At 49.7% G+C, this 6,187-nt stretch overlaps 3 non-coding genes across 3 annotated transcripts in view; all 3 read left to right on the top strand.

Moving 5' to 3' along the window:
• Nucleotides 1-1,131: 1,131 nt before the first annotated feature.
• LOC149254591 (18S ribosomal RNA) lies at nt 1,132-2,937 on the top strand. The gene has a single exon (XR_016267688.1). It is a non-coding gene; the product is annotated as an 18S ribosomal RNA (ribosomal RNA).
• Nucleotides 2,938-5,596: 2,659 nt separating this feature from the next.
• LOC149254590 (5.8S ribosomal RNA) lies at nt 5,597-5,750 on the top strand. The gene has a single exon (XR_016267454.1). It is a non-coding gene; the product is annotated as a 5.8S ribosomal RNA (ribosomal RNA).
• A 247-nt stretch (nt 5,751-5,997) lies between these two features.
• Nucleotides 5,998-6,187, top strand: part of LOC149254589 (25S ribosomal RNA) — a 3,408-nt gene continuing 3,218 nt past the window's right edge. The window contains exon 1 of the ribosomal RNA XR_016267739.1: nt 5,998-6,187. This exon is cut by the window's right edge and continues 3,218 nt beyond it. This is a non-coding gene — a ribosomal RNA (25S ribosomal RNA).

Here is a 6,187-nt window from a genome sequence, read left to right as displayed (position 1 = left end):
GCATGGGGTGCGGAGCTGCCCGATCCATCCTCCTTTTCGGATATCTGTTCTTGTATTGTGTATCGACCCTCTTGATTAGCATTTACTTCCTTCCTTTGCCTTCGCATCGTGGTTGCCACAGGCGGTCAAGTGATCGAGGTCCATCATTGCTGCTGTCATGGGTAGACTCCTAGGTGGCCTTGGTGCATGGCGTGGAGGTTCGGGGGAATTTCTAAGAGAGGTTGTGGGCTCAGTTGGTCTTATTTTAGTTCCTTCTATTTCCTCTCTACATTGAGGCTGCCACAGGCAATCATGCGATCGAGGTCCATCGTTACTGCTGTCCGAGTGGACTCCTAGGTGGCCCCTGTGTGGGGAGGGGAGGGGTGGGTTGGGGGGAATTTCTAAGGGAGGTTGTGGGCTCGTTTTGTCTTGTATGATTTCCTTCCCTTGCCTTCGTGTTGAGGCTGCCACAGGCGATCATCCGATCGAGGTCCACTGTTGCTGTTGTCCAGGTGGACTCCTAGGTGGCATCGGTGTGGGGCGGGGAGGTTTGTATGGCCTCTCTATGATAGGATTTGTGTGGTTGGTCATCCTCTTTTTATTTCCTTCCTTTTCCTTCACATCGAGGCTGTCGCAGGTAGTCGGGAGATCGATGTCCATCATTGCTGTTGTCCAGGTGGATTCCTAGGTGGCCTCGGTGCGGGGGCGGGGAGGGTTGTGGCTCATTTGTAATATAGAGTTTGCGTGGTTGGTCATTCTCCATTTGTTTCCTTTACATCGAGGCTGTCGCAGGCAATCAGGTGATCGAGTTCCATCATTTCTGCTCTCCGGGTGGACTCCTAGGTGCCCTCGGTGTGGGGCGTGGAGGCCTTTGGAGGCATTTCTAAGGGAGTGGGTGAGTGATCGCTCGTTTTCTTGTTGGTTGGGCCAGGGCTGCAAACTCCAGAGTGGCCTTGGTGCGTTGTGGCTCGGAAGGTCTGCCCATTTGATCTCCATGTCCTTGGGATGTTGCGTGTGCTTAGTTCTTGGGATGCAAGAGGTGCAAGGCATAAAAGTTTTACATGATATTTTGACGTCTCTTTGACTTGATGGGTGTTTAGGTTGGCTCTCGGTAAGAGAGCACCCGTAACGCCCTTTGAAGTGGGAGGGTGCTACCTAGTTGATCCTGCCAGTAGTCATATGCTTGTCTCAAATATTAAGCCATGCATGTCTAAGTATGAACTAATTCAGACTATGAAATTGTGGATGGCTCATTAAATCAGTTATAGTTTTTTTGATGGTACCATACTACTTGGATAACCGTAGTAATTCTAGAGCTAATACATGCACCAAGTCCCGACTCTTCAGAAGGGATGCTTTTTTTAGATAAAAGGCCGGCGCGGGCTTGCTCGCTTCTCCGGTGAATCATAATAACTCGACGGATCACACAGCCCTTGTGCTGGCGATGCTTCATTCAAATTTCTGCCTTATCAATTTTAGATGGTAGGATAGAGGCCTACCATGGTGGTGACGTGTGATGGAAAATTAGGGTTCGATTCCGGAGAGGGAGCCCGAGAAATGGCTACCACATCCAAGGAAGGCAGCAAGCGCGCAAGTTACCCAATCCTGACATGGGGAGGTAGTGACAATAAATAACAATATTGGGCTCAACAAGTTTGGTAATTGGAATGAGTACAATCTAAATCCCTTAACGAGGATCCATTGGAGGGCAAGTCTGGTGCCAACAGCTGCGGTAATTCCAGCTCCAATAGCGTATATTTAAGTTGTTGCAGTTAAAAAGCTTGTAGTTGGATCTTGGGTTGTAAAGGTTGGTCCGCCTACTCGGTGTGCACACTCCCTTCCGTCCCTTTTGTCAGCGGCGTGCTCCTGGCCTTAATTGGCTGGGTCGTGGTTCCGACACTGTTACTTTGAAAAAATTAGAGTGCTCAAAGCAAGCTTATGCTCTAAATACATTAGCATGGAATAACGTGATAGGAGTCTGGTCCTATTGTGTTGGCCTTCGGGACCAGAGTAATGATTAATAGGTACTGTCGGGGGCATTTGTATTTCATTGTCAGAGGTGAAATTCTTGGATTTATGAAAGACGGAACACTGCGAAAGCATTTGCCAAGGATGTTTTCATTAATCAAGAACGAAAGTTGGGGGCTCAAAGACGATCAGATACCGTCCTAGTCTCAACCATAAACGATGCCGACCAGGGATCGGCAGATGTTGCTCTAAGGACTTTGCCAGCACCTTCTGAGAAATCAGAGTGTTTGGGTTCCGGGGGGAGTATGGTTGCAAGGCTGAAACTTAAAGGGATTGACGGAAGGGCACCACCAGGAGTGGAGCTTGCGGCTTAATTTGACTCAACACGGGGAAACTTACCAGGTCCAGACATAGTAAGGATTGATAGATTGAGAGCTCTTTCTTAAATCTATGGGTGGTGGTTCATGGCCGTTCTTAGTTGGTGGAGTGATTTGTCTGGTTAATTCCAATAACGAACGAGACCTCAGCCTGCTAACTAGCTACGCGGAGGTTCCCATTCACGACCAACTTCTTAGAGGGACTATGGCCGTTTAGGCCATGGAAGTTTGAGGCAATAACAGGTCTATGATGCCCTTAGATGTTCTAGGCCGCACACGCGCTACACTGATGTAGCCAATGAGTTTTTATTCCTGGTTCGAGAGGATTGGGAAATCTTCTCAAATTGCATCGTGATGGGGATAGACCATTTTAATTACTGGTCTTCAATGAGGAATTCCTAGTAAGCGCGTGTCATCAATTCATGTTGACTACGTCCCTGCCCTTTGTACACACCGCCTGTCGCTCCTACTGATTGAATGATCCGGTGAAGTGTTCGGATTGCGTCGATGATGGTGGTTCGCCGCCGTCGACGTCATGAGAAGAACCTTATCATTTAGAGGAAGGAGAAGTAGTAACAAGGTTACCGTAGGTGAACCTTCGGTAGGATAATTGATAGCAGGGGTTTTCTTTTTTGGTTCGGGTTGGTTGGGTTTCGATTGCAATGTGGGACTTTGTGGTGCGCCTCTAGGGGAGCAGTTTTGGTGTTTGGCAGGAACATTGTTGGTTGCTTGTCTCGAGGTAACTACACTTGTTTTTTCGTGTGTGCTTGCAAGCCATGCTTGTGCTTGTCCCACCCATCCTTTGTTTTTCTTCCCACCAATGTGTTTCTGCAGGGGGTCTGGAAGCTTGTTTCTTGAGAGCTCTTCCGACGATCTGTTCGGTCGGGCATGGTTGCTGCAGAGTTGAGGTGCTCGGTAAATACGATGGATAAATTTGAACTCATTCGTAGCAACGGTGCTTGGTCTTTTGTTTGTTGGAAGGCATGGGCCAAGGGTGCGCGCTTCCATAGTTGGTTCTCTCGAAAAGGTGGTGGCGGTTGATGTGTTGCTTGGGTGAGCTTTTTCGTTGGTGGTTGGGTCGAGGGAGTGGTTGCGCGCATGCCTGGTAGCTCAAACCTTTCGTGAGGTGAGATTTTCGAGGTGCGGTCAGTTGGGTTGGCCACCCTAGTCCCTCCCGACCATTCCTCGACATGCCCTCACGGAAGGGTTGGGTGTCGAGGTAATGAAAAACCCATCCCTCGGTTTGAGCTCCATCGAGATCGCAATTTTTCCCATGACAAGCATGAGGGTGGCAATCTTATCTCATGCCTTTGCCGTCGAGGGAATTCCTTGTCCTCTCGTGACCCACTCCCCTTCTGAGGGAAAAAGAAGTAGCAGGTTGTGTCTTTGTTCCTCCCTTTGGATTGTGGGTTTTTTGTTGGACTTGCGTCATTTCTTTGTTTCGTGGTGTGCACTTTGCGAACATCCCTCTCTCTAGTGGCCTTGCACCATCAATGTATTTGTGGCCTGCGGCTTTCTCTAGCGTTGAGTGTCAGCCCGTGACAACTCCTCTTTGGAGTTTGATTATTTGACCCCCGTTGACTCTCTCGGTGGAAAGGTTGTTGGGTGTTTTGTACACGGAGGGGTGCAAGAGCGGGGTGGGTTTGTGTTATTGGCAACAGTCTTTTTGTCGTTTGAAGCCTTGTGCTACTGGGTTGGGGGGTTGTGCGCCTCTCAGTGACGTGCTCCAGACACTGGTCTCATCGTGGCCCTTGTCTTTTCTGTTGGTCAATTTTAGGTTGTGATTTTATTTGCTTGGTTGTTTGCTATATTGTAAAGCTGGAAAGGGTGTTGTGCTGAATGCATGTGGGAGGGTGTGAAGAGGCAGGACGCTTTTTTGATTGGGTGCCTTGTTTGATTTCATTTTGGTTAGCGGACATCTACTCGGCGTGCTGTTGAGCTTCTCTCTTTTCTTGAGATCTTTGTTTCATTGGTGTTGTTTTCTTCCCTTCTTCCTTTTCCCTTCTTCCTTTTGCCCCTAGCTTTACAGAGGAGAGGTGGGATTGTTGTGGATTGGTGTTCGAGAAGGACGAAAAGCAGTGCGAGTTCCTAGGGTGGCCACCCTAGTCCTTCTCGATCGCCGTCCCCTGCAATTCCCCCCTTTTTTCGAAGGCACAGGGTTTGGGAAGCTTGTTCTCTGTTTGAGCCTCCCCTTGTGAGCCGGTAGCCACGTTTGATATCTCTTGCTTTACTATTTTTTTCTTCCCTTCTTGCTTTTGGCCCCTTAGCTTTACGAAGAAAAGGTGGGATTGTTGTGGATTGGTGTCCATGAAGGATGAAAAGCAGTGCGAGTTTCGACGGTGGCTACCCTAGTCCTTCTCGATCACTGTCCCCTGCAGTTCCCCCCCTTTTTGCGAAGGCACAGGGGTGGGGTAGCTTGTTCTCTATTTGAGCCTCCCCCTGTGAGCCGATGGACATGGTTGATATCTCTCTTTCTTTGATGTTGTTTTATTCCCTTCTTCCTTTCGGCCCCTAGCTTTATGGAGAAAATGTGGGATTGTTGTGGATTGGTGTTCGGGAAGGACGAAAAGCAGTGCGAGTTCCCAGGGTGGCCACCCTAGTCCTTCTCGATCACCATCCCCTGCAGTTCCCCCCTTTTTGCGAAGGCACGGGGTTGGGAAAGATTGTTATCTGTTTGAAGCCTCCCCTTGTGAGCCGGTAGCCATGGTTGATATATCCCTTTCTCTCTTGTTGTTTTCTTCCCTTCTTCCTCATGGCCCCTAGTGTTACGGAGAAAAGGTGGGATTGTTGTGGATTGGTGTTCCGGAAGGACGAAACGCAGTACGAGCTCCCCGGGTGGCCACCCTAGTCCTTCTTGATTGTCGTCCCCTTCAATTCCCCCATTTTGCCAAAGGCACGGGGCTTTGGGAGGCTTGTGCCTTGTTTGAGCTTTGTTTTCTACCCTTTTCTTCCTTTCGGTCCCTAACTCTACGGAGAAAAGGGGGAATTGTTGTGGGCTGGTGTCGGGGAAGGGCTAAAAGCAGTGCAAGCTCCCGGGGTGGCCACCCTAGTCCTTCTCAATCGTTGTTCCACGCATTTCCCCCCTTTTTGCGAGGGCATGGGGCTGGGGGAGATTGTCCTCTGTTCGAGCCTCCCCCTGTGAGGGGGTTAGACACCTTTGTTTCTCTTTCTCTCATGCGTTTTTCCTCCTTTTTCCCCTTGGCCTTACATTTGTTGTGGGGGGTGCCCCTATTCAGTTTTGTGGCTGATTTTTTGGTAATACACGTGGAAACGACTCTCAGCAACGGATATCTCGGCTCTTGTTATGATGAAGAACGTAGTGAAATGCAATACTTAGTGTGAATTGCAGAATCCCGTGAATCATCGAGTTTTTGAACACAATTTGCGCACGAGGCCTCGGTCGAGGGCACGTCTATCTGGGTGTCGCATCCCATTCAAACACGCTCCCTGCAATATGCTAGGGAGCAGCAGAGCTGGTCGTCTGTGCCCCATGCGGTGTGGTTGGCTAAAATACCTCAAGCGATGTTTCATGGCGTGCGTTGGCAAGCGGTGATCTTGTCCCCTTGGATGGGCAGTCAGTGTTAGCCGATGCGGGCTTTGTGTGGCATCGCTCGAACTTGCTTTACTCTCTCTTGTCCTCCCATGGGGTAGGGCAGATTTAGCTCCAACTTTGCGACCCCAGCTCAGGCGAGAACACCCACTGAGTTTAAGCATATAATTAAGTGGAGGAAAAGAAACTTACAAGGATTCCCTTAGTAGCGGCGAGCGAACCGGGAAGAGCCCAGCATGAAAATCGGGCGGTGGCGCTGCCTGAATTGTAGTCTGTAGAAGCGTCCTCAGCGGTGGACCTGGGCCAAGTCCCT

Source organism: Pinus tabuliformis, chromosome 7 (genome assembly GCF_031772625.1).
Source record: "Pinus tabuliformis cultivar Carrire ecotype Pingquan chromosome 7, CPIR1, whole genome shotgun sequence".
In the NCBI taxonomy this organism is placed as follows: Eukaryota; Viridiplantae; Streptophyta; class Pinopsida; order Pinales; family Pinaceae; genus Pinus; species Pinus tabuliformis.
This window is presented reverse-complemented; position numbering and strand designations above follow the sequence as displayed.